The following is a 16,505-nucleotide window of genomic DNA, read 5'->3' on the forward strand; positions in this document are numbered from 1 at the left end:
ATATCCCAAAGAAAAACTAAAGAAGGGAAAGGGACCTGTATGTGCCAAAATGTTTGTAGCAGCCCTGTTTGTAGTGGCTAGAAACTGGAAAATGAATGGATGCCCATCAATTGGAGAATGGCTGGGTAAATTGTGGTATATGAATGTTATGGAATATTATTGTTCTGTAAGAAATGACCAGCAGGATGAATAAAGAGAGGCTTGGAGAGACTTACATGAACTGATGCTAAGTGAAGTGAGCAGAACTTGGAGATCATTATACACTTCGACAATGATATTGTATGAGGACATATTTTGATGGAAGTGGATTTCTTTGACAAAGAGAACTGAGTTTCAATTGATAAATGACGGACAAAAGCAGCTACACCCAAAGAAAGAACACTGGGAAACGAATGTGAACTATCTGCATTTTTGTTTTTCTTCCCGGGTTATTTATATCTTCTGAATCCAATTCTCCCTATGCAACAAGTGAACTGTTCGGTTCTGCAAACATATATTGTATCTAGGATATACTGCAACATATCCAACATATAAAGGACTGCTTGCCATCTAGGGAAGGGGGTGGAGGGAGGGAGGGAAAAAAAAATCGGAACCGAAACGAGTGTCAATATAAAGTAATTATTAAATAAAAATTAAAAAAAAAAAAGATTTTCAAAGTATTCTACATGTTAATTCATTGAGTTCATACTTACCTTACCTTAGGAGGTAAGTACTATGATCTCTAATTTATAGATGAAGAAGCTGAAACTCAGAGAAATTAAGTGACTTTCTCAGGATCATTTAGCTAGTCATTATATAAGGCAAAATTAGAACTTAAGTCTCCTTGATTCCAACTCCCATATTTTATATATAGCTGTCTAAATAATTGCAACTTGAAGCAGCATGTGATAAATGCCAGATAAACAAGAAGTCAAAGCAAATGTTTCAGTTGACAAACATTTGAGTATTTCTAATATTTTGGTAAAATCCTGTTTCAAATAAATTGTTTTTAAAAGAGTACTGAGCATAAAGTAGAAACATTGCTTGGGGATACAATAATTTCAACAACAAAGAAATCGTTATTATTCTATATCATTTCCCTAGCTCCTTGCTTTTGTGCTTCTGTTTTTCATACCATCTGCCTTTATTTGTGTGAATCTGGTCTTTTTGTGAATGAAAGAATAAAAATGCTATTTATAAAATAAAAATTAAATGTTCTCATAAGAAATAGATTTAACATGTGCTCCACTTTAAGTATATATATGAAGGATCAGTGATTTTATCAGGAAATATGTAGGTATATATCTGTCTCAGTTCCTTATATGTTTGAGAAATGAGACCTCATCAGGGAAATTTGCCACAAAATTCTTTTTACAGCTACTATTGTTAACTGACTACTTTCTCTCCCAATATATCCTTTCTTCTATCACCCTTCCCCTTTCTAATAGCCCCTTCTCCTCCTATTTTCCTGTAGGGTAAGATAGATTTCTATACCCATATTGAATATGTATGTTATTTCCTCTTTGAGCCAATTCTGATAAGAGCAAAATTTACTCAATTCTTCTTCCCTCCCCCTCCCTTCACTGTAAAAGCTTTTCTTGTCTCTTTTATGGAAGATAATTTAAACCATTCCACTTCTCCCTTTCCCTTTTTCCCCAGTACATTTCTCTCTCATTCCTTAATTTTATTTTTTTTAAGATATTATCCCTCCATACTCAACTAATACCTCTGATTTCTATCTATATATACTCTTTCTATCTGCCCTAATAATGAGAAAATTATTATCAATTATAAGTACCATGTTCTTATGTAGGAATGAAAACAATTTACCCTAATTACTATCTTTGTGAGTTCCCTTTTTATTCTTCTAAAACCTTGTATTTGAAAGTCAAATTTTCTATTTATATCTGGTCTTTTCACTATGAATTCTTGAAATCCTTTTATTGCATTGATTTTCCACTTTTTACCTAAAGAATTGTGCTCAGTTTTCTTGGATAGGTGATTCTTGGTTGTAATACTAGATCCATTGCTCTCCAGAATATCATATTCCAAGCTCTCCTGGTCCTTTAATTTATAAGCTGCTAGATCTTGTATTATCCTGACTATGGCTCCATTATATTTGAATTGTTTCTTTCTTGATGCTTGCAATGTTTTATCCTTGGTGGGGAGTTTGAGGATTTGACTAAAATATTCTTTTGAGTGTTCATCTTCTGATCTCTTTCAGGAAGTGATTCTTTCTGGTTCTAGAATATCAGTGCAATTTTCGTTGATAAATTTTTTGATTGATGATATCTAGTCTCTTTCAGGTAGACCAATAATTTTTAAATTATCTTTCCTGGGTTATTTTCTAGGTCAGTTGTTTTTCTAATGAGAAATTGCTAAAGAGATTATTTTAAATATTTTTCTTTCTTTTGGTTTTGTATGTATATACCCTGAGTCTTTAAACATACATATTTGTGTTTAGTGATAATATCTCTAGGGAGGAGGGGAAGAAAAAATAATTGTTCAAGGTAAATGTACTTTATATTTTAAACAAATAGCAAATTGTATCTAATAAATTTGCTGTTTCATGTGCAGTTATCTTTCATTATTTTACTATGTTATGGAAATACTTGTTTTAATTTCATAAATTAAAAATTATATGAAGCTAAAGGAAAAATGTCAAGTCTGAGTGAGAAATGAGTACCAGCAACTAAGCTGATTGACTTATTCCATGTATAGGAAATTGCACAGAGAGTGCCAAGACTTGAAAGAAGGTAAAATAGAAGTCAAAAGGGTGGAGTATTGAAGGGAATACATTCTTGCATGCACAACAGAATGTACAAAGCCTCAAAAATAGGAGAAGGAATAGAGTATATGGGGAATTGCAAATGATCCATTTTGGCTGGATTAAAGGCTCTATGGAACAATTCCTTCTTTATCCCTTGCCACATTGTGTTTATACTTCTATTATGACATTTCCAAATCATTTTGTGGTTAATACTGTCTAGCTTTGACTCTGATGCTATTACAGAAAATGTACTAATGAAACAGAAAGGTCAAATCCTTAGTCTAGCTCCAACTTTGCCTTTTTTTTTTCCATTTGAATTATAAGAGTGAAAACTATGTTATAAACACCATTCATGAGAATATAGTAGGAAGGATGACCTGGGATTTTCTGCAGATTGTGCATTGATCTTACCAGTACTATTGCACAAATGAAAATTCTAATTGTATTTCTGATTAGCCATCTTTAAAAATATAGTAGATACTCATGTACCTACAAAGCCTCAGTGTACTTCTGCAGAGAGACAGAAAAATAGATTAAATAATCTCCAGAGGTTCTCTCCACTCCCATGAGTCTAAGCATGTTTTTCCCTTCTCATAAAAATGAATACATAAATCCATAGATTAAATTTCTATTCTCTAATAAAAAAACAGTATTGAAATGGAAACATCAACCCTATTTTAATTAAATTGAAAATGCATGCAGTGAGAATTGCAGAGGGGGAAATATGGGTAATACACTGTGATTTTTTTCTAATAATGGTTTCAGTATAATAAATTATTTTTATCCAGCAAAATTGCTTATGAAATTCAATATTTCCATGTAAGGGGATGCTCCAAACTTTAGAAATTGATTTCAACAAGTCACTTCTGTGAAATATATGAGTGAAACTATTTGCATACACACAGCACTTACTGATTGACTCAATATTAATTGAATTCCCCTGGGTCCTGCATAGAACATTTCTCAGATGGACTTCTTATAAAGAAAGGCATTATGTGCTAATGAAACAGTGAATTCAGGTCTCCCTTTCATATGGAACATTTGTTTCCTTGTTGTAGAGGTAAAAGGGATCCTGCTTTTATCTGGTCAAAAAGAATAAGTTTCTATTTATGGAGTAATTATGTAAACATTTTATAATATCTGATGCAACATGTGCTCAAGCAATAATTACAGATTATAAGAGTCACTGGACCATAGTATTCCAGTGTCTATACTGAACTCTGAATTTTAATGTCCTAAAAATTTCCCAATAGTTCAGTTTGCTTTCTGTAAACTGTTTGATATCTTTGCTATTACACACACTGTTGTACTTGCTCCATGTGTTCAAGCCTCTCTTTACTCCAAAACCCTTGTTCAGTTCTTAATGCAAGTAGATCTCTATATGACAGAGATCCCAGGTATATCTCACCGTTGTCTTGCTATATATCCAAGAGAGTCAACTGAGATCAGGAATATGAAACAGAGTAGGAATTCTTAGATAAAACCTAAATACTAAGAAAGTATATGAGGTAGATCTGAAATGTTGCAGTGATGGAAATGTTGCTCACGATAGTATATACCAATATCGTGAATAGTATATGGTTTGTGAGATTGAAAAGGGACAGTTACTACTGATAGTAGTATTGGGAATAGTTCATGGAAAAATGGGCTATATCATCGCTACTTTTTGTGGCTGCTATTGCATTTGCTTTACTAAAGATATTTTTAGTAAACCTAAAAAAGATTATCTTACATCTAAATACTTTGTATTCCAAAGCAAAGGCAAAATTTTTTGTGCTCACAAAATAGTTTTAAACATATTAAATATAAAAGAATAGCCCAATAATGATGTATCCCAGGACTATTTCTATCTATTATTAAAAATCTTTCTATGATTTCATTATCTATTTATTATCTATTTGTTAATTTATTATTTATCTATTACATTATTTATTATTAAAATGATAATGCTAAAAATATTAATATAATGACAGAAATAATACAAAACATTTACATGCCTTCTATGTGCCAAACATTGTGCTAAGTGATAAGAATACCCATATAAGTATATGATTTGAGCATAAACGGTGATACCAGAATCAAAGATGGCACAGTAAAGTCAGGAAGCTGTTTGAGCTCTCTCACTTTCCCTCAAAAACACATAAAACCAATGCTCTAACAGAATTTGATGGAATTAAACCACTTCACAGTTCAAGACAGACTGAAAAAAATTCAGGAAAGATTCATGGAACAACAATTTCATATGAAGAGTTGCAAAAAATGCATTGCAATGGAGGGAAAAAGGGAGGATGGATGAGCATTGTCTGAAGCTTAATCTCATCAAATTTGACTTTAACAGGGGATCATTTAATCATTCAAGTGGGTATAAAATTTATTTAATCCTATAAAAAAGTAGGAGAAGAAAGAGAAAAAGAAAAGAGTGGGACAGGGTAGGTGGGTGGGTAACAACAACAACAACAACAAACTTTCCTTTAAGGACAGAGTGAAAAAAGAGAATAAAAGTATAGAGAGAGGAGAAAATAGGGTGCAGGGGAATATAGAGCTGGTGATCATAACTATGAATGTGAATGGGATGAACTATTTCATAAAATGGAAACAAATAGCAAAGTGGATTGAAAAACAGAATCCTACAATATGTTTACAAGAAATACATTTGACACAGAGAGATACATACAGAGTAAAGGTAAAAGGTTGGAACAGAATTTATTATGCTTTGGCTGAAGTAAAAATAAAAAAGATATCAGCAAAAGTAAAAATATATCTTATTTAAAGAGATAAGGAGGGGAAAAGCATTTTTATAAAAGGACCTTAAATAATGATACTAAATATATATGCAGTGGTAGAGCAGGCAAATTACTAAAGAAGATTTTAAGCCAGTTACAGGAAGAAACAGCCAGCAAAACTATTCTATGGGGGAACATCAATTATCCCCCCTCAGAATCAGACAAATCTAACAAAAATAAACAAGAAAGAGACTAGGGAGGTTAATAGCAGTCTAGCAAACCTAGATATGACAGACCTATGGAGAAAATTGAATAGGCACATAAAGGAATACACCATTTTCTCTGTGGTACATGGCATCTATATAAAAATTAAACATTAATTAAGGAATAAAAATATCACAATCAAATGCAAAAAGGCAGAAATTACAAATGTTTCCTTTTCAGACCACAATGCAATAAAATGCTATTCACTAAAGAGTGAGGTCAAGATAGACTAAAAACCAACTGGAAATTAAATAATCTAATTTTAAAGAATGAGTGGGGCAAACAAAAGAATCACAGAAACAATTCATAATTTTATCCAAGAAAATGACAATAATGAGACAATAAAGCAAAACTTATGGGATACAGCCAAAACAGTTCTTAGGAGAAATTTTATGTCCCTAAATGGCTAAATAAATAAAATATAGAAAGAAGAGACCACTGAATTAAGCCATCAACTAAAAAAAAAAAAAAAAAAAAACTAGGAAAAGAACAAATTTTTAAAATCCTAATTAAATACCAAATTAGAAATTTTGAAACTCAAGGGAGAAATTAATGAAATAGAAACTAAGAAAACTATTGAATTAATACACAAATCCGAGTTGCTGTTTTTTTTTTTTTTTGAGAAATCTAACAAAACAGATAAACCGTTAGTTAATTTGATCAGAAAAAGGAAAGGAAAAAAAAAAAACCACCAGCTTCAAAAAAGAAAGGGGTAAACTTACCACCAATTAAAAGAAATTAAAGCAATCATAGGAATTATTTTGCTGAACTCCATGACAGAAAGCTTGATAATCTAACTGAAAAGGATGAATATTTATAAAAATATAAATTGCTCAGGTTAACTGAAGAGGAAATAAAATACTTAAACTGTACCATTTAAGAGAAAAAGAAGTTGAACAAGTCATTAATGAACTCTTTAAGAAAAAATCTCCAGGACCACGTGGTTTCACAAGTGAATTATAACAAAGATTTGAAGAACTATTAATTTCAATACTATGTAAACTATTTGAAAAAAAGAAAGAGACAAAGTAGGAATACTGACATATTTCTTCTATGGCACAAATATGGCCCTGATGCTTTTACTAAGAATGGCCAAAAGAGAGAAAGAAAATTACCCACCAATCTCCCTAATGAATATTGAAACAAAAATTTTAAATAAAAAATTAGCAAAGAGATTATAACAAAGTATCAGCAGAATAAAATACCATGACCAAGTGAGATTTATATCAAGAATGCAGAAATAGTTCAATATCAAGAAAAGTATCACCATAATTGACCATTTCAATAACAAAACCAATAGAAATCATATGATAATCTCAATAATTGCAGAAAAAGTTTATTTTTTTCAAAATGGAGTACTCATTCCTATTTCATGATATGATGCTATGCTTTGAGAATCTAAGAAAATTATCCAAAAGCATACTAGAAACAATTAACAGCTTACGCAAAGTTACAGTATAAATAAAAAAACTTACACAAATCACAAGCATTTCTACATATTATTGACATTATCAGCAAGAGATAGAAAGAAAAATTCTGTTTAAAGTTACTATAGAGATAATGAAGCAATATCAATATTAAACATATATGCACCAAGTGGTGTAGCATCTAAATTTTTAAAAGAGAAATTAAGAGAGCTGCAAGAAGAAATAGACAGCAAAACTATAATAGTGGGAGATCTCAACATTGCACTCTCAGAATTAGATACATCAAACCACAAAATAAGTAAGAAAGAAGTCAAAGAGGTAAATAGAATACTAGAAAAAAATAGATATGATAGATCTCTGGAGAAAATGTAATGGAGACAGAAAGGAGTACACTTTCTTTTCAGCAGTTCATGGAACCTATACAAAAATTGACCTTTTATTAGGACATAAAAACCTCAAACTCAAATGCAGTAAGGCAGAAATAGTAAATGCATCCTTTTCAGACCACAATGCAATGAAAATTACATTCAACAAAAAGCCAGGGGAAAGTAGACCAAAAATAATTGTAAACTAAATAATCTCATACTAAAGAATGATTGGGTGAAACAGCAAATCATAGACAAAATTAATAACTTCACCCAAGAAAACGATAATAATGAGACATCATACCAAAATGTATGGGATGATGCCAAAGTGGTAATAAGGGGAAATTTCATATTTCTAGAGGCCTATTTGCATAAAATAGAGAAAGAGAAGGTCAATGAATTGGGCTTGCAACTAAAAATGCTAGAAAAGGAACAAACTAAAAACCCCCAAACACTAAACTTGAAATTCTAAAAATAAAAGGAGAGATCAATAAAATTGAAAGTAAAAAAAAAAAAAAAACTATTGAACTAATTAATAAAACTAAGAGTTGGTTCTATTAAAAAAAACAACAAAATAGATAAACCCTTAGTAAATCTAATTTAAAAAAGGAAAGAGGAAAATCAAATTGTTAGTCTTAAAAATGAAAAGGGAGAACTCACCACTAATGAAGAGGAAATTAGAGCAATAATTAGGAGTTACTTTGCCCAACTTTATGCCAATAAATTTGACAACTTAAATGAAATAGAAGAATACCTCCAAAAATATAGCTTGCCCAAACTAACAGAGGAAGAAGTAAATATCCTAAACAGTCCCATCTCAGAAAAAGAAATGGAACAAACTATCAACCAACTCCCTAAGAAAAAATCCCCAGGACCAGATGGATTTACATGTGAATTCTACCAAACATTTAAAGAACAATTAACTCCAATGCTAAATAAACTATTTGAAAAAATAGGGATTGAAGGAGTCCTACCAAACTCCTTTTATGACACAGACATAGTACTGATACCTAAACCAGGTAGGTTGAACACAGAGAAAGAAAATTATAGACCAATCTCCCTAATGAATATTGATGCTAAAATCTTAAATAAAATATTAGCAAAAAGATTACAGAAAATCATTCCCAGGATAATACACTATGACCAAGTAGGATTTATACCATGAATGCAGGGCTGATTCAATATTAGGAAAACTATTAGCATAATTGACTATATTAATAACCAAACAAACAAAAACCATATGATCATCTCAATAGATACAGAAAGAGCATTTGATAAAATCCAACATCCATTCCTAATAAAAACACTTGAGAGCATAGGAATAAATGGACTTTTCCTTAAAATAGTCAGGAGCATATATTTAAAACCGTCAGTAAGCATCATATGCAATGGGGAAAAACTGGATCCTTTCCCAGTAAGATCTGGAGTGAAGCAAGGTTGCCCACTATCACCATTATTATTCAATATTGTATTGGAAACACTAGCCTCTGCAATAAAAGTTGAGAAAGAAATTAAAGGAAATAGAGTAGGCAGTGAGGAAACCAAACTATCACTCTTTGCAGATGATATGATGGTATACCTAAAGAACCCCAGAGATCCTACTAAAAAGCTATTAGAAATAATTCATAATTTTAGCAAAGTAGCTGGCTACAAAATAAATCCCCATAAATCCTCAGCATTTTTATACATCATCAATAAAACCCAACAGCAAGAGATACAAAGAGAATTTCCATTCAAAATAACAGTTGATAGCATAAAATATTTGGGAATCTATCTACCAAAGGAAAGTTAGGAATTATATGAGCAAAATTACAAAAAAAAAATTTCCACACAAATAAAATCAGACTTAAATAATTGGAAAAATATTAAGTGCTCTTGGATAAGCCAAGTGAATATAATAAAGATGACAAACTAATCCCTAAACTAATCTATTTATTTAGTGCTATACCAATCAGACTTCCAAGAAAATATTTTAATAATCTAGAAAAAATAACAACAACATGCATATGGAACAATAAAAAGTCGAGAATCTCAAGGGAATTAATGGAAAAAAAATCAAATGAAGGTGGCCTAGCTGTACCTGATCTAAATTATATTATAAAGCAGCAGTCACCAAAACCATTTGGTATTGGCTAAGAAATAGATTATTTGATCAGTGGAAAAGGTTAGGTTCACACGACAGAATAGTCAACTATAGCAATCTAGTGTTTGACAAACTCAAAGATCCTAACTTTTGGGATAAGAATTCATTACTTGATAAAAACTGCTGGGATAACTGGAAATTAGGATGGCAGAAATTAGGCATGGACCCACACTTAACACCATATACCAAGATAAGATCAAGATGGGCCCATTACCTAGGCATAAAGAACGAGATTATAAATAAATTAGAGGAACATAGGATAGTTTATCTTTCAGACTTGTGGAGGAGAAAGAAATTTGTGACCAAAGATGAACTAGAGACCATTACTGATCACAAAATAGAAAATTTTGATTATATCAAATTAAAAAGCTTTGTACAAACAAAACTAATGCAAACAAGATTAGAAGGGAAGCAACAAACTGGGAAAACATCTTCACAGTTAAAGGTTCTGATAAAGGCTTCATTTCCAAAATATATAAAGAACTGACTCAAATTTTTAAGAAATCAAGCCATTCTCCAATTGATAAATGGTCAAAGGATATGAACAGACAATTTTCAGAGGATGAAATTGAAACTATTACCACTCATATGAAAGAGTGTTCCAAATCACTATTGATCAGAGAAATGCAAATTAAGACAACTCTGAGATACCACTACACACCTGTCAGATTGGCTAAGATGACAGGAAAAAATAATGATGAATGTTGGAGGGGATGCGGGAAAACTGGGACACTAATACATTGTTGGTGGAGTTTTGAATGAATCCAACCATTCTGGAGAGCAATCTTGAATTATGCCCAAAAAGTTATCAAATTGTGCATACCCTTTGATCCAGCAGTATTACTTCTGGGCTTATACCCCCAAAGAGATACTAAAGAAGGGAAAGGGACCTGTATGTGCCAAAATGTTTGTGGCAGCCCTGTTTGTAGTGGCTAGAAACTGGAAATTGAATGGATGCCCATCAATTGGAGAATGGCTGGGTAAATTGTGGTATATGAATGTTATGGAATATTATTGTTCTGTAAGAAATGACAAGCAGGATGAATACAGAGAATCTTGGAGAAACTTAAATGAACTGATGCTAAGTGAAATGAGCAGAACCAGGAGATCCTTATACACTTCAACAATGATATTGTATGAGGATGTATTCTGATGGACGTGGATTTCTTTGACAAAGAGACCTAACTCAGTTTCAATTGATAAATGATGGACAGAAGGAGCTATACCCAAAGAAAGAACACTGGGAAATGAATGTAAACTATTTGCATTTTTGTTTTTCTTCCCAGGTTATTTTTACCTTCTGAATCCAATTCTCCCTGTGCAACAAGAGAACTGTTTGGTTCTGCAAACATATATTGTATCTAGGATATACTGCAACATATCTAACATATATAGGACTGCTTTCCATCTAGGAGAAGGGGTGGAGGGAGGAAGGGGAAAATTGGAACAGAAGAGAGTGCAAGGGATAATTTTGTAAAAAAAAATTACCCTGGCATGGATTCTGTCAATATAAAGTTATTATAAAATAAAATAAAATATATAATAAAAAATAAAAAATAAAGTTACTATAGACAAAATAGAATAATTGGGGCTATCTGCCAAGACAAACTCAAGAGCTATATGAACACTATTAGAAAACACTTCTCACACAAAAAAAGCAGATCTAAACAATTGGAAAAGTATCAATTGTTCATAGCTAGGCTGAAATAAAACAATAAAAATGACAATTCTGCCTAAATTTGTTCACTTGTTCAATGCCATATCAATCAAACTGACAAAACACTATTTTATAGAACTAAAAAGAATAATAACAAAATAACTGGAAAGAAAAAAAAAAGTTCAGGGATATCCAGGGAATTAATGAAAAAAAAAAAAAAATACAAAGGATCTTGGCTTAACAGTACTGAAACTAAAACTATATTGTAAGGCAGTAGTCACCAAAATCATGTAGTACTGGCTAAGCAATAAAGTGGTGATCAGTGGAATAGATTAATTAAAAAATTGTGTATACATGACACAATAATCAAGGCCTCTTATAATCTCATATTTGATAAACTCCCAAACTCCAGCTTCTGGCAACAGAAATCACTACTTGACAAAAATTGCTGGGAAAACTGAAAAACAACATATCAGAAATTCAGTATAGACTTACATCTCACACAAAAATAAGTCAAAATGGATACATGATTTGAGCATAAAGAATGATACCATAAACAATTTGGGAGAATAAGGGATAATTTATCTATCAGATCTTTAGAGAAGAAAGGAATTAATAACCAAAGAATTAGAGAACATTATGAAAGGCAAAATAGACAACTTCAATGACATTGAACTAAAAGCTTTTGCACAAACACAACCAATATAAACAAGATTATAAAGGAAGTACAAAGCTGGAAAAAAAGATCTTTATAGCCAATATTTCAGATAAAGCTCTCATTTCTAAAATATATAAAGAACTGTTCCAAATTTACAACAATGTATTTTATTCCCAATTGATGAATAGTCAAAGGCTACGAAGAGACAATTTTTAATGAAGAAAATTAAACCCATGTATAATTATATGAAAAACTACTCTAAATCACTATCGATTAGAGAAATGAAAATTACAACTCTGAGGTACCACCTCACACTTCTCAGATTGACTAAAATGACAGAAAAGGATAAGGATAAATGTTGGAGGGGATGTGGAAAAACTGGGACACTAATGCATTGTGGGTAGAGTTGTGAAATGATCCAATAATTATGCAAAGCAATCTAAAATTATGCCCAAAAGGTTATAAGACTGTACATATCCTGTGACCCAGCAGTGTATCTACTGGGAATGTATCCCAAGGAAATCATAAAGGAGGGAAAAGGACCCACATATGCAAAAATGTTTGTAGCAGCTCTTTTCATGGTAGCAAAGAATTGGAAAATGGGAAGAAGCTCACCATCAGGAAGGGCTGAACAAATTGTGGTATATGAATATAATTGTGTATTACTGTTATGTAACAAAATTTAGAATAAGCTGATTTTAGAAAGGCCTGGAAAAATTTACATGAATTGATGATGAGTGAAACTAGCAGGACCAAGAATATATTGTATACCATAACAGAAAGAACATATGATAATAAACTGTAAAAGACTTGGTTCTTCTTAGTGGTTCAGTGATTCAAGACAATTCCCAATAGACTTTGGATAGAAAATAGCATCCAGAAAATTAATTGTGGAGATGGAATACAAATGTGCAATTCATTCTTTTGTTTTTTTGTTCCCTTCCATAGCTTTCTCTTTTGTTCTGATTTTTTCTCTTCCAACAGAATTCATAAAGTAATGTACACAAAAATAAATAAAGAAAAAAGAAAAAGAATATTGGAGTTTGGTAAAAGGGGGGAAAAGTGATGACATGGCTGGTGCTACCATGACTATTTAATAGTCACACAGTTGTGTTATTGCTCACTTTGGAATCCCTAATATGAAGCTCCTTTATGGATTTCTTACTCTTCCTCCTTCTCTTCTTTGTTTTCATTTCTTCCTCCTCCTTCATTTTGTTTTTCTTCTGATTGTAGTTGTTATTGTTAATTGTTGTTGTTGTTATTGTTGGTGGTGGTATTCTCCTTTTCTCTCTCTCTCTGTCTCTGTCTGTCTTTCTCTTTCTTTTTTCTCTCATTCTGTTTGACTTTTCTTCTGTATCTTCACCTCTCCTGTTGTAAAAATATTCTTTGATTGGGGCAGTTAGATGTTGCAGTGGATAGAGCACCAGCCCTGAAGTCAGGATGACCTGAGTTCAAATATGACCTCAAGACATTTAACACTTCTTAGCCATATGATTCTGAGCAAGTCACAACCCCAATTGCCTCAGCAAAAAGTAGATATATGCCTTGATCATCTATGAACTTCCTTTCTTTTCAGTATTAAAAAATCCTTGAAAAATTAATTCTGGCAGGGACAGGTGAATTGAAAACACCAATTTCACTACCACCACCACCCTTACAAAGAAACTAGTTCATATCCTGCAAAAGGACTGTTACGTTATAGTATGGAAATTGGGATCTCCTGGAGAGTGGGAAAAGATTACATAAAAAAGAACTAAATAGCTGATACAAAACAGTAACCTGGAAGGTCATGAACTGATCTGGGCTTGCAGATAACAACAATTTTCCCTTAAACTGAGCTGTAGGGAAAGAACTTAACAAATTTGAGAAAGAGATTATTGGTTGGTATTTTCACTAAGTTGAAAAACATAAAGAATAATAATAGCAATTTAAAATGAAGTAATTGCATCAGAAATTACAGAAAGGCTACTATTACAGATCCAGCACTTAGTGATAATTTTAATTATGAAAAGAATATAAATTGTGTAGCATGTCACTGCAATGTATAAAATTTTATATTCACTAAGTAAGACTTCACATAGTGGATAAAAGGAAGGTAGATGGTAGAATGCGTAAAGTGCTGGGCCTGGAGTCAGGAAAGCTCATTTTTCTGGGTTTAAATATGACCTTAGAAACTTAACAAACTTTGTGACCTTTGGCAAGTCACCTAACCATGTTTACCTCTGTTTCTTCCTCTGTAAAATGGACTAAAAAAGGAACTGACAAATCATTACATTATCTGTGATAAGAATACTTAAAATGTAGTCACAAAGAGTTAGTCAGAATTGAAGCAATTGAACAACAACAAAAGAAAATGTTGGATATAATTATGTATCATAAATGTTATCTTTCACACATTGAGAAATAACAATTTAAGAAGTTTATATTGGTGTCATTGTACCAAATAAAAATAATATACAAGCTATATAGCATAAAGGGGAGGATTTCACATTATACTTTAGGGAACTAGCAGAAAAGAAAATCACAATGGAAGAGGATACCATGCATCTTATCCTTGTCTTGTTTCTCATTAAAAATTGTACCATAACTGCTAGAGAGTAAACTTACATCCTAATGGATGTTTCAACAATAAAATATTGCTATTTTATTTTGATTCAACAATAAAATAATGGTACTTACTTTTGAATGTTCCAAAGAACATTAGATATAAATAAATAGCTAGTTGACCATGGATTGATTGTATTTCAAACACATCAAAAATAATGGGAAAAACAGCAGTTGTCAAAATTATCATCATCATCATCATCATCATTTTAATCATTATAATTTACTTTCTTTTCTAAGACCTCTGTGTATTGTGTAATAGTCTGGTGATGTCATTCCCAAGAAAGTACCATTAGCACAAAATACTAGGGAATTTAAAAGAAATGGACTTGCTATAGCAGTTTGGAATTGACTTGAATTAGCTATGATTCTGTGTGCATTGTTCCTTTAACAGATGTGTAATGTTGCAGTATCACTCAGCACTGAACCAAAGGGAGCCAAGAAATCCCCTTTGATTGTTTGACAACAGTTTAGCATTATTGGAACGTTCATAGGGTTGAATGTTGGACTACTAGTTTTTTGACTCTTTTATAATAGAAGACCAGATGGTACAATTGAGTTCTCAGCAAATATGAATCCTGCTGCCACAGGTTCAGTGGGCAAATTTATATCACCAGATTACTATTTTCTTTGACTTTACCAGCTGTACTCTTGAGCTGTTTAAGAAAAGATAGAATCTGTACTATGATGATTCTTTTGTGCCTCCTTCAGGAAAAATGAAAAAGGTTATATTAAATTCAATACTTTTATTAAGATCAATAAGTAATGGGATAATAGTCAAAACATTACAATAAGGTTACAAGTGGGAAATTGTAAGGATGCACTTCAATAGGCTTTCAGAGAAGTGCTGAACATGACAATGAATAAAAAAAGCACCATATATAAAAGTATCTATTGGTAATTTTTATTTTTCTATGTTTTAAAAAATATTTATGTAATTACAACATCTTATTACATTGCTCTTGTCTAACATATAACTTATATTTATATAACATTCTAGTTAATTGGAAGATCATCTTGAGACCACAAATAGAACTGTTGCACAAAACTAACATAATGGGATAATAATTTATAAGGTATTCCAAATACATTGTTATATTTTAGATTTTCATCAACTATGTGAAGTAGGAAGTACAGATATCATTGCCTTAAAGTGAAGAATAGATTAATCTACATGATTAAATGTAGATTTTTTTATATTTTATATATCAAATATTTCAACAATACTATACTTAGACTTATTGCCTTAAATCTCAACCTTATTGATATTAATCACTTTCAGCAAGGATGCTTATCACCAGCAAGATAGACACAAGGTGATGAATGTTTGATCCTAGTGATTCATGAAAGAGATTTTTAAAAATACTAAGTGGTTTCAGTTCATGGTATGCCCCTTTTACTTTCCAATAGTATATGAGACAGAGTGTTCTATACATTAACTTAAGTTTTACTATTTTGATATATGACTTCTTTGCAATGACTGATTATTTAATGAATGAATTAATCAGTCAAGCAACCCCAAAGTATTAAGTATCATTTATGTGTCTAGAGCTCCTCAAGGTTGTAGGGATATAAAATAGAAAAGTAAGATTCTTCATTCCCATAAACAGTTTACTTTCTACTGAGGAAATATATTATAGATACATATAGAAAGATGAATGAATATAGACAAATGGAACATCATTAAAGATGATATGTTGTTCAGCTTTTATCAGTCATGTCTAACTGTTCTTGATGCATTTGGTATTTTCTTATCACAAGTACTTGAGTTGTTAGCTCCTTCTCCAACCCAGATGAGAAAAATAAGGAAAATAAACTTAAGTGATATGCCCAGGGTTATATATTAAGTGCCTGAGGCTTGATTTGAATTCAGACTTTCCTGATTCAAAACCACTGCAACTAGCTACCCTAGTAT

The sequence above is a fragment of the Antechinus flavipes genome, chromosome 4 (assembly GCF_016432865.1).
Source record: "Antechinus flavipes isolate AdamAnt ecotype Samford, QLD, Australia chromosome 4, AdamAnt_v2, whole genome shotgun sequence".
Classification (NCBI taxonomy): Eukaryota; Metazoa; Chordata; class Mammalia; order Dasyuromorphia; family Dasyuridae; genus Antechinus; species Antechinus flavipes.